Genomic DNA, 12,689 nt, shown 5'->3' on the forward strand with positions numbered 1-12,689 from the left:
GGGCCTCCCCTTCCAGAATTTCTTATTCTGTTTGGAAATGCCTGAAGAGTTCCATTTCTCATTAGTCCCTAGGTGATGAACTAGTCCCTAGTTCAGGGGCAATATTTTGAAAACCACTGAGCTAAAGGACAAATAGGCCTGAAATAACGAAAAGCATCTCGTTAGCTATTTTTACCTTCTTTATAGGAGTGAGGGGCAATATTGCCAAGTAAATAGTATGAGTAAAGAGGGAGGGACATGGAAGCACCCACAATGTTTAGGGATGGCAAATAGCCGTGTGGAGACATGAGGATACCAGAATTCAAGGCCATTATTTTGGAGGTCTTCAATGTCATGCAGGGGAACTTGGATTACTCACTGGGCAACAGAGAATACGGGAGCGTGGTACACAGGTTCCAAGAGGCTGACAATGGAAGGATGGACGAGCAGGTTGATAATAAAGCCACTAAACCAATCTGTCTTTATTAAGAGGAAACCAAAACAGAACAGAGACATGTGTTCTTCTGAAAGTCACTCCATATGTTTCTGGAGTTCATCTGAGTAAGTGGGACAAAGGTCTCAATTTGGCCTTTGTCTGGGGTTTAGGGATTCTGTTTTCATTATCACTCATGCACATAGAAACACACAGGTCCAACAGAATTTAGGACACACCTCTTCACACACCCATATGAAGCTGTAGCTCTGGCGTCAGGATTTAGTCCCTGTGCTGAGTGCATGGTTTTGGAAGCATTGCAAAATGCACAGGGAGAGAGAGTTCTCTAACTGAAGTCAGAAGCTGCCCAGAATGATAACTTGATCCACCACACAGAGCTAAAGAGGAGGAAAATGGTACTGAATCCTCTAATCAGGCTCTGTTTGAAAGAAAAAATTGGGTTTGAGCTGTCTGCCAAAATAAAAATAATAGCTGACATATAGTGTTAGACACTGTTACAAACGCAGTAAATATATTGTTATTTAATCCTCACAAAAGAGATGATTATTATCTCTATTTTACAGATCTGAAAACCAAGACACAGAGAAGTCAAGAAATGTGACAAAGTCACACAGCTAGTAAGAGGTGGAGTCAGGATATACATTCAGAAAAGCCGAGAATCCATGTTTGCACGTTTAATCACTACACTACGTTTGTACTCTCTCTTGGGCCAGGATCCTGAGGTCACATAGGCATTTGAAAAATAGTGTTGATTTGCCTCTCATTCCTTCTTCTCTCCCTCCTTCTGTCTTCTCTTTCTTCTTTCTTTCCAAAGTTTTATTTTTATTTTTTTCTTAAACTTTTATATATTTCACCCCCTTTACCTTTATCTACCCCCCTTTCCAAATTTTTTAAATCTCTGGTTTGTCAAACATTAACGCACATAGATTGAAGCTGCTTTTAAAGAGTTGAGTAAAATAGCAGTGAATTACACAGGCGAGCCTATACCCAGGGTCTTCAAAAAGATCAAACTGCTCCATGGGGCCTCTCTCTCAGAGTGTAGCTTTGGCTGTACTTGCAACTTAATAAAATTCCAGGATATTATCCCCAGCCTCATCTAGTTTCCAATCACAAGAGCATACTGTACCTTTTTGCAATGCCAAATAGAATTCAAACCCCCCTGGAAGAAGAGAGTGTAAAAAGGGCCTTTATATAGTTATGGGTGGTGGTGAGGGGGGGTGGCGATGGTGGAATATCTTTAAACACATTCATCTGAAGCCCTCTTTCAATTCTCCCATGGAATGCTAACCTTTGTTTGCAGTTTGCGAGATTCGTGTCAAAAGCTCACCATAGCCTGAGATTTCAACCAAAGAGATTCTGATTTGGTCCTGAGGCATGTACCTTTGTAGCTTTCTAATCTTTCTCTCTGAAGTTTGAGAGCTTTTAAGGAGTTGGTGATGTTCCCTGCAGAAGATTTTCTGTCATTTCATGGGCAGGAATGCAAGGTGGTGATACTAAGAACTGAAGCTTAAATCTCTTTATATTCTGTTTAATTGCCATTATTGGCCTAATTGCAGGTACAGGGCTCAAAGAGAATGTGTGTCATTTGCCATTTGTAGCGGGAAGGTGCCTGAATCAAACTGAGTCTGTTCAGGATGCAAAAGACACTTTAGCATATGCAGATGCCCGAAATGGCTTCACAGACCCAAATCCTTTTAATAAGCTTAAGACAGGCCTGAATTTATTTAAATGTCTAATTCTAAATGTACGTATGCCTGGTAGTAATGTTTACCATCTGTCTGACACTGCCTGTTGAGGTAATTGTCAAGCTACAGTATGACATATGGTACACATATTTGGACCTTAAATATAACAGCCTCGGCATGAAACAATTGGAAACCAAGATTTAATCTTTGGTATCATTCAAGTTGGAGTTGAACAAACAGACAGTTCTGGACTATTACTGTTTTCTTCCTTTATGATAAATACTCCTCTGCAGGCATGCTTGAAAACAACATGGAAGGGCAGGCCTGGTTTCAGCGCACTGCCTTTTTCTGGCTCTGGCACTTAGAAACCCAGTTGGAATGGTGATTCTGCAGCAGAGGCCGGAAGCTAGGCTGGAGCCTAGACGGCATCTGGCCTCAGCCAAGAAATACAAGGAGAGTCCCATCTGAGAGCCCAGAAGAGACATGTGCCCGGGGGTGAAGAGGCAGAATAGAGTACAAGGCAATGGCAATGATTGCAACTCTTCTTTCTACTTTTTATTCTGTTTGCCTATCTGCTCTTCTCATCTCCATTCTATTTTATTCCTCTATTTTGTTTTCTCATTGTCATGTCAAATATGGTGGTGTTGGAGGAAGGGAGGAGGAAAGAATAGAGGCTGACAGCTCCAAGAGCCCCTCCAATGCCCTGGGGAAATTTGGAGATGACAACAACTCCCTTTTTAAGTTATTTTGGTTAAATGATAGATACCCTAGAGTGACAGATATCTCAGGCACTGCTCTCTTTTTTTCCTTAAATACTAGCAGCACTGTAGCATTAGATACAGCTGTGGAGATGCCTAAAGCCTGACTTGAAAGACCTACTTTATGCTTGGATTAGAGGATGAGTGTAGCTATTGTTGTTGCAGTCTCTGTCTGGATATAAAGTGATGTAAATATGGCAACAGGAATAATGTAACTCTTGCAGCAATGTGACTAAGAATGTGGTCAATGCTTCTTCTCAATGGGTATGGCATGTCATTATACACGACACTCCATACAATAATAGCTTCCAGTAAAAGTCAACATAGACACTCTTTCTCTAACCCTGCTTCTATCCCTGGGCTCTGCTGCCTTTTCATTCAGAAAAGGAAGCATGAAGAATTCTGAAGGATGAGCAGGATAGTCAACTATGATGTGTGTGTGTGGAGGCTTGCATATAAAGAGGCCCAAAAGATGAAAATGACAATATATGAGGTTAGCCACCATGGTAATTCAGCCATGGATTTTCCCCCAGTCTGAAATGATGACTTGATCCCGTATTCTGGCATTCTGCCAAGTTCTGTATTTAAGCCTGAAGCTTAACATGTTCTCTGTTCCTAATTAGCAACGAGGCTAAATTTAGCAAAGGTTTCTCTGGTGCCACCACAGTCACAAAACGACTCTAAAATCTAACATGAAGGCAGGTTACTTGATAGATTTAGGAAAAGACAAAACATACCTAAAGGTGGCTCTCTGGGATCTGATGGCCTGGAATGCTAAGAAATTTTGAGACAGAGGGATAAAACTGACGATCGTGTAAATATTTAAATTTTGATAGGGAAAGTCCCTCCCCCTTAGGGCTCAGAGCATACAGTGTGGTTACACTTTCAGAGAGGCCTGGCTGCAGGGAACAATGAGAAGAGGGCAAAATTTGTATTCATGCCTGCCAGCTCCCCACAATTTTTTTTTTTTTAATTTCAAATCTGCAGAAGAGCTGCTAGAATAAGATGATGAACGATGAACAGGTATATAACCTTCACCTCGGATCACCAATTATTAACATCTTCCCACATTTACTTTGTTTTTTCTATCATTTCTTATATGTGTGTGAGTGTGTGTGCATATATGTAATATTTTTGTTTTTGTTGCGAAACCATTTGAGAGTTAGACATCCTCTCTCTTCCTAAGGATTTTCACATCTATCTCCTAAGAACAAGGACATTCCCAAATAACCACAACTACAAATATCACACTTAGGAAATTTAACATTGATACTCTACAACTAGCCCATGTTCATATATTCCCAATTGTCCCATAGTGTAGTTATAGGTCTTTTATGTATGATATAGATGTTTACGGAAGATTTAGGACAGTAGTTTTGCAGAATGTGCCTACAGCTGTAAACATAGCTAAGCGTTGCCACTTTTGCTACCTCATCAGTGGTCCCGAACATCCCTGGATGTGGTTAAGACTTAGTTCTTATTCTCATTTAACAGTAAAGAATGAAGATGACAGATGACCTGCTGGAGAGCACACACTCAGCCTAGGACCAACCAGAGAAACCAGGGAGGAAGGGCACATTTATGTTCCTTTCTCTTCCCTTCATCTGAGACTTCCCACAACCATAACTCTAACTTCTGCAAGGCCTGACTTCCTTTCTTAGTCCCAGGCTACACCCAGACAGCCACTCTAATTCTGTACGCCATCCACGTGTCTGCCTAGCTGCCTGTGTCTTCCTGGGCTCAGATGACAGGAATGAGACAGACTCTCCTGACAGGGACAAACCCTTACTCCCCACTCCTCTTTATCTCATAGAGGAAAAAAAAATTTGCACCCCCCTCCGCAAAGAGAAAAATAATGAGGGAGACCCAAGGACTCACTCCTCTGTGAAGTGACTGGTAACACTGGAAGACAGATCTGAGCATGCCCAGCCAGCCCCTTCCTCTTTCATTCTGAGCTGCCCATCCCAACAGACACACTTACATGCTCACAGCATTCCCTGTGTGTGTTTGCATGTGTGGTGGATGCGGTTACAAGGGATATGTTCAATTTAGAGGGCAGAGTAAGGTGCCCGTTTGGTGGCACATCAAAGTCACATTACATTTTGTAATTAGCTTCATCAAAAATAAAGCTGTTATTTTGGTGTTTATCTGTCTGATGCCTGCATTTCCCTGTTGTTTTCCATCTCAGAGGGCAATAGGGTCTTATTTATTGGCAGTCTGAATCCTCAACTTCATTATCAGAGAATTAACCATAATAGGGCAACACAGGTTTCTCTCCACTCTCGCCATAAGGTGGAATGAACACTGTGCTTGCACTGAACTCTTCCCTCTGGAAGGAGACAGAGGTTGTCTAGGCTGTGACACAGTGGGAACAACTCAAGGCCACTCAGGCAGCGGGGTGGGTGGTGAGGACAGAGGCAGCCAGCCAGCCTCAGCTGAGCCCCAGCCAGCTGGTCTGCCCAGAGGCTCCATAGAAGAATTCAGAAGGTGGGAGGAGAGGCCCATAATTAAGTTAAGCAGGTGCAGAGGAGATGAAAATGGACAGGGAAAGTCCCCATTTTAACTCTTTGGTGAAAGGCCAAAAGTAGTTGATACTACCTCAGGTGTCTGGGCGGGAGGATGCTGGACAGCCGCAGGGGTTGCAGAGTGCTTTGTGTCCAAGCGCCAGGGGCTCATGCATTTGCTATGGAAACTGAGCCTCGGAGGTTCCTACCAGGTTCTCTGGAGACACTTGAGCTTCTTTACTGGGAGGTGATTGGACTTGTCCTTTCTAGAATAGACTTCCTTACAGAGACAAAGAAAAATGGCCTGTTTTTAGTTTGGAATGTGGGGTTGGGATGAAGATTAAGTGGCAGTAAATATAAGGATTGAGAGCTTTCAGCCTTTTGCTTATATCACTAAGACTTTAAATTATCCTGAATGATATTTGGTTTGTCTCTGAGTACGGGAAGAAATGAAAGGAAAGATGTCTTATTCAAAGCAGAGATGGCGTTTTCTAGGTCTTGAGCTGTTACACATGGGGGTATGACTTGTGAGTGTGTGGGTGCATGCACGGACTTGTATGCACACACATGCCTGCACTCGGAGACACAGCAAGGATACTGACATTTCTCCCAAGAAAGAGTGAAACTAATGTTCACGCCATCTACGATGCTGTCAATACTTGAATAATTCAGCAAACACCATCACCTCCACCTCCATCACCACACACATATGCTTATCTTCCTTCCCAAAGAGTATCAGCCAAAGGGCCACATTCCTTGGTCTGTTCCCCAAGTCCTGACTAGAATCATCACAGCCTTGGTGTGCTGGGCAGTTCTGCATATATGAATTGATTTCTTGCTTTTAACCTTTGATACCCTGTAATCAAGGGACATAGCACAGGGCATGGCACAAGGTAAGTGTCTAGTAAAGTGTAGACAGATTACGTCCTTTTCTGTCAGTGTGAAACAGTAGGATGTGGAGGGTAATGACATGGGATTTGAGACATAGTTCTGTCACTTACTAATTTGATGATTTGGGGTAAATGACTTGCCTTCCTTAAATCTCATTTTCTTCACTTATACAATAACTATAAAGACTCTCTGTGCTATTGTCTGAGGATGTCATGATATGGATAAAGTATGTAGCTGAATTCCTGGCAATGATCAGAATTCAGTATATTTTGGTTGGAGCTGAGGGTAGTGCTTTATATATCAATGTATCAGTAATATGTTAGTAGCAATATATCAATAAATTGCTAAATTTATTGGAAAAAGCCTTTCTGGACCTCTGCTCCTCATATGCATAATTAACATGGTTGAATTGGGTTCTCAAATTAACCAGAAAGTATCTGCCACTGTTTCCTGTGTTGATGTGTGTGAAATGGTGGTGCCACCTTGTCTTAAAAAGTCTTCATAAGAGGCTTTTAAGGTTGTAATAACTTGGGAAATTTTTTGACAAAAACTCAATCTTATATGCAATCTGCTTTAGTTCAGAGTTAGAAAATTGTCTTGCTGGACATATAAAACATCAAAGTATGTTGGAAAAAATTGATCTGATACGTGAACCTTTGATAGACATCACTGAACTTCTAAATACATTATGCTCTCCCTCTGCCCACCAAATATTCTGAATTAGAATGGATCAAAAATTTTGCATTACTTATCATACTTGCATACCTAATAAACTACAAAGGAAGCACAGGCTTTGTGGTAACCTAAGGGATTGCTAAACTCAAATGTCTAGTCTGTGACTAAATTAATGCATTTTTGCAGCCTAGTGGCATTACTTTAGCTGTGGAACTTCCCCCAAAGTTGGTATCATTAGGAGAAGGGAAATTTTAAATTTTTTAGAAGCAAAAACCATATATAGGCATCATAGGTCATACATAGACTGAACACATGCTCATTTGTTTAAGTTCATATGCATGTGTGTATGGACATAATGAAAATGCTCAGAAATGACTAAATGTCAAACACTTTCAGTTTCTTGTGCTACTGCCATTTTATTTATGCTTTTCCCTTGTGATGATAGCATTCTCTTCTTTATCTTAGGTACCCTAAAGACCCAAAGTTCCTCTCTTTCACAGGCAGTTAGTAGGGGGATGCAAGGAAATAAAATGAACCCGTGCGTCAAGCCCAGACTTTCTAATGAGCATGAGAAGGATCTGATTTCTACATGAGTATGTAAAAGAAATCAGAGTATGACGGCACCATTTGCTTTCCTTATCCAGGGTCCTACAGTGCCACCTATACTCCTCTAACTGACACTAGGAGTTATTTGTGTCTATAGTTGTGGTTATTTGGCCACCACACATTCAAGAACAGAATCAGGGCTACCACTGTCCTCACTGTGAACAGCCATGCAAAGGAATGAAAGGATGCTGGCAGCCCCTTGCACTGCCTGATTCTTCCCTTCTCACTAGTCAACGGACTTTTCTAGGGTTCTGCCTGGGTCATGTAGGATTTATTATCAGGATCTCCTCAAACCACAGCTGCCCTTATGGGAATCCTACAGGTGCTCCTCAAAGTACATAGTCATAAGCCCATGGTTTTAAATCCAGATGAGTGACATAATATATGAAAGAAATGGAATTGGACAGAAAATGTGATTGAAATCTTTGGCTCCTCCCAATGAACTTGGGGCAAATTACTTAAACTCTTTATAATTTATTTTCCTTGTGTAAAAGGCAACTTTTGGTGTATCTCTCTCAGCTTGCAATTAAGGTGAAATGAAATGTATTTTGAGTGATACCTACCATTGAAAAGATGCTCAAATGTGTAATCTTCTTTCTTCTTGGTGACCATAATACTTACATCAGGGCTAGACAATAACTCTAACTTTCAGAAGGATGCCTGTCTACCGGGCAAGTTCTGCATAGTCTACAGAACCATAGGGCCATGTGTTGGAGAAAGCAAAATACTGAGTCAGGAGACCTGGGTTCTCATGCTGGTTCCGTCCTTTACTAAAGCCCCATGACTGTGAGCAAGTCACCTGACATCTCTGGGTCTGTCTTTGTCCATCTCTAAATGCCCGTTCTACCCAACTTACAAGGTGTCATAAAGAGTAATAGAGATGGTAGTGTAACAGTGCCCTTTGAATGGCAAAACTCAGTATAAATACTTCGGACAAATATATCAAACACCAGTGGTCAGATGTCAGCTCCAGGAGCCCCTCACTCAGGAATGTTACTACACCATAGGGGGATTATCCACCTTACCTTACACTTGTAAAAAGATAGCATAGATGTGTCTGTGAAGTAAAAGCTAGGACCAGGAGAGGCTCAAACTTCCTATATGTGGCCATTGTCACCAGCTCCCAATACAAAGGATAGTTATACATAAGAATTTAGCCTGAGTCTGAAACAGATCTGTGAAAATCTCTATTCTTAGGATAGTTCTTGGTATCCTGACATGGCCAGGAGCCCCTAAACATGGACAGCTAGCTCTTCATTAAGCAAGTCTTGCACACTAACATCCATTTATTAAACATTTATTACATTCATTAAGCATTTAGCAAGTGGCAGGCACCAAGCAAAAATGATTTATTTCATCTTCACTGAAAGTCTGCAAATGTTATTTATTATCCCCATTTTAAAGATATGGGAACTTCAGTTTGCCCAAGGCCTTCTGGCTGCTGAGTGACAGATTGGTTGGAATACTCCACATCTATCTTCTTTTGACCTCAGCACACTGACAGCCTCACACTTTCTATGAGCAACAGATTTACAGTGATCTGGTATGGTTCTACTCACTTTGTTTTTGTTTCTGGGTAAAGAAAAATTCACGTTTGAAATGAAGATTAAATATGATTAATGCTGACTCAGGTGTATATCACCTCAAGGAAAATCAACATACAGAAAACCATTTTTTCCCTAGATAGATATATCAGCAGAGGGATATTAGAGTTTTAGCTCAGCATTCATCAGAAGCTATCACTAAAGATACCCAACATACAATTCGAGTTCCAAAAATCTGATTGATGCAGATTTTTGTATTACATTATTTGAACAAAACGAGAATAAGATAGAATACAACCGATAAAATAGACACTATTCAAGGCAAAAAAAATTGCATTGACTCTAAAAGTATATCAATGCCATCATAAATATAATTACTGATTTTACTGATATTTTATATCAAGTGTCAAGATAAAAATACAAAATGAGGACAGACTTTAAGCAAAAATGAGATTGGGCGAGGGGTAGAAAGAGATCAGTCTACCCATCCTTTTCATTCTTATTTGGCTCATTTTTTTCATGGACAAATCACAGTGAGAATACGTTTTGATGAAAATATCCCTCCAAATCAATGGACACATGTAGTGTCTTGGACCTAATATTTTGGATCATAAGATTCAGGATGGTGTAAGATAGGAATGGCATTAATACATGGAAGTGCTGTCAAGAGACATTTCATGAATCAGTGAACATTTTAATAGTCTGAATAAATTAGAAAATTTGCTACAAAAGATATTCCATTCATTTGGGTAGAAGGGAATCATCTATCAAGGATAATGTGATATGCCCTTGTCACATTCATGTGGCTTGGGTCACATTTTACCAATGACTTCATAGCCTTTAGAATTTTCATTCTACATCAACTTTCTTCCATTCACACTTTAGGCCAGTGGTAGGAGGGTAGCATACTTCTCTCTGTCCATGTGGCCTTACCCCAGGAAGCCCTTTCATTTGGGGACAGGACAAGACAAAGGAGCTCGGACCCTGCAGCTGAATGTGCTGGATTCCCAGAGAAGCTCACTTTTGATAGTGTACTTTTAAACCACAGAATTTATTTATGTTCTCTCTCTCCTTTCTGTGGTCAATGACACGGGTCAAAGGCATTTAATCAACCCCTTGTAGAGAGATGGGTTCCATCACCATGCAGTGCGACGATCTAATTTGTCTTCTGTCAAAAAATGTATTTTGGGAACAGAGCTGAATATGATAAGTGTGATGTCTTTTTACGATCATTGCTGAAATACATGTATGGCACAGACTTGCTAGGCTCATTATTTCATCTGTCTCTGTGTAAATATTGAAATCATTGTTAGTGTGGATACTAAATACTGAGGAAACATGAGTATATGTTTTCTTTATTCCACTCTGAGTTCAACTAGCTAAAATCAAAATTACCTTCTGATTGCTGAACCAGAATAACTGATGACCAAGAAGGCAATGCAATGACAGCAATATCTACAGGCTAGATGCCTGAGGGCTGTTGGAGAAATAATGATGTAAATGGAGCTTACAGTAAAAAGCAAAAACAAAAACAAAAAACTCCTGCCAGCAGATGGTGCCACAATTTATAATGTTTGGCTACTCTGGGGTTTATGGACCACTTGCTAATTGCTTTGTCAATTAATTTAAGGGATATAATTTAATTTATTCTGCTGCATTACATAGTGGTGTATTAAAAACACATATCCAGCTCTTTGGCCCTGGATGACCAGCTCATTTGCTAATTCTGCTAACAATTTCCAGACACCCTCTGTTGACTTCTCCATCTTCCTAACTCTAAGAGGAAGGGGGAAGCTTGATCCCAGGTATTAATCAAGTGCAGATATAGTTTCTGAACTAGAATGTATGTTTTAAACTTACATCTGAACCTGTAAAGTAAGAAGACAGAATGATACCCATTTGTAAGATATTAGAAAAAATCTATCTTGGATCCCAGGTAGGATCCTTTTCCCCTAAGTCCACTGTAAGTTTTGCTATATGTTAAAGCCCCAGGCAGTCCTCATGAATTCTCCCAGGTATAATTTCTTTCAGTTTCTTTGCCACAGAAGTGGAAAATGAAATAACACAGAAGACAATGAAGGGAAGTGAGAAACTTGCAAGAAACTTGACAGGAAGAGAAAATTCCACCTCCAAAAATAACTCTAGCCACTGATATATCTCTTAGCTCTTAGAGAGGTCCCTGGTTAATTTTAAGCCTGGAATCCTGAAAGCTAGATTTCTGAAGGAAATTAAGTAACTGAAGAATTTGTCTGAACTAATGAGGAGAAAAAAATTTTGTTGTTATTGGGAATCCCCATTTTTCCAGTGCCAGAAGTTACCTTAATTCTCTGCATTGCCTTTTTCTAGAAATGTCCAAACCAATACTTCCCTCTACTGCTCGGAAGCAATTCTGTAACATGAGTCAATTAGACTTATACAAACAGAAGAGCATGCCTGTTGCACAGATGTAGAAACTGAGGCATAAGTGGTAAGTCAACTTTTACAAAGTGAAGTCAAAAGGAAAGTTTAGTAATGGTTCAACTCTGTCTCACTTCTGTAGAACATCTAGAAGTAAATGTAGGCAAATTTACATTTGAGTGTAAATCTTAACCAACTGACTCTGTTAAGTGAAGATATGAAGCTTGGTAATTTAAAACCTTTGAAATAGATTTAGGAGAAGAGTATACGTGACAAGTTACCTAAGTATGTATGTATATGCCCATGCCCGAGTCCCACATCACACTGATCACATCAGAATCACTATGGGTGGAACCAGGGCACTAGCATTTACTAAAATGTTCCAAGCAATTTTAATAGTTACGATACTACTAAAATGTAATCCTGACTAGTAGGGTATTTGAAAGTAGTCAAGAAGGGAATTAGAATGATATATGTTTTACTAAATTCAAGTAAAATTATTTCAATTATTCCATGTAATAAATTCATATGTCTTAATTACATCATGGTCTTAATTATTTTAAATTATACAAATATATGTAATAGTCACAATTATTGGGCATAGAAACATGCAATTTAGGAACTGTTAGCAGATGTTGGTATCTTTATATTTTTTCCATTTATAATTTAGTCGCCCAATTACATTTGGTGATATTTGTTGAATAGCTACAGATAGAGTAAAAACGCAACATGTGAGTGTAATCAGATTCTGTGCGACTCACCAAGTACATATTAAATAAAGAGATTTCTCAAGGGCAGAGTGACTTCTAACCAATCAAAACCTGCTCTTTCAGTCAGAGGGATAATTCTACCAGCGTCCCAGCTGACTGCTTATAAAAATGACTTCTCAAGAAACCAGAGAAGCTGGTAGTATTGCAGCACCAAAAGGAATTCTGTCTGGGGGGAGGAGGGTTTGAGTATATCATTGACATGTTAAGAGCCTGACCATGAGCAACTACCCTTCAAGTAGCCACGGTGATGTCAAGAACTTCTGTGAGTAGGAATATGGGTGTTGTCTTCATTCACTAGAGAAAAAATAAAAAGCTTGAACCACTGGGACAATCATTCATATCACCATCTGTGAGCCTGATGCTATACGGACAAAAAATAACAGGCTATAAACACATGATTTACCTGCAAAAGCTTTAGAACTGCAA

The 12,689-nt window shown here is 39.9% G+C and overlaps 1 pseudogene; it reads left to right on the forward strand.

Annotated features, from left to right (window-relative positions):
• The first annotated feature begins 285 nt into the window (after nt 1-285).
• LOC120622823 (phosphatidylethanolamine-binding protein 1-like) overlaps nt 286-12,689 on the forward strand; it is an 83,712-nt pseudogene continuing 71,308 nt past the window's right edge.

The sequence above is a fragment of the Pteropus medius genome, unplaced genomic scaffold, assembly GCF_902729225.1.
Source record: "Pteropus medius unplaced genomic scaffold, Ma_sr-lr_union100, whole genome shotgun sequence".
NCBI classification, from domain to species: Eukaryota; Metazoa; Chordata; class Mammalia; order Chiroptera; family Pteropodidae; genus Pteropus; species Pteropus medius.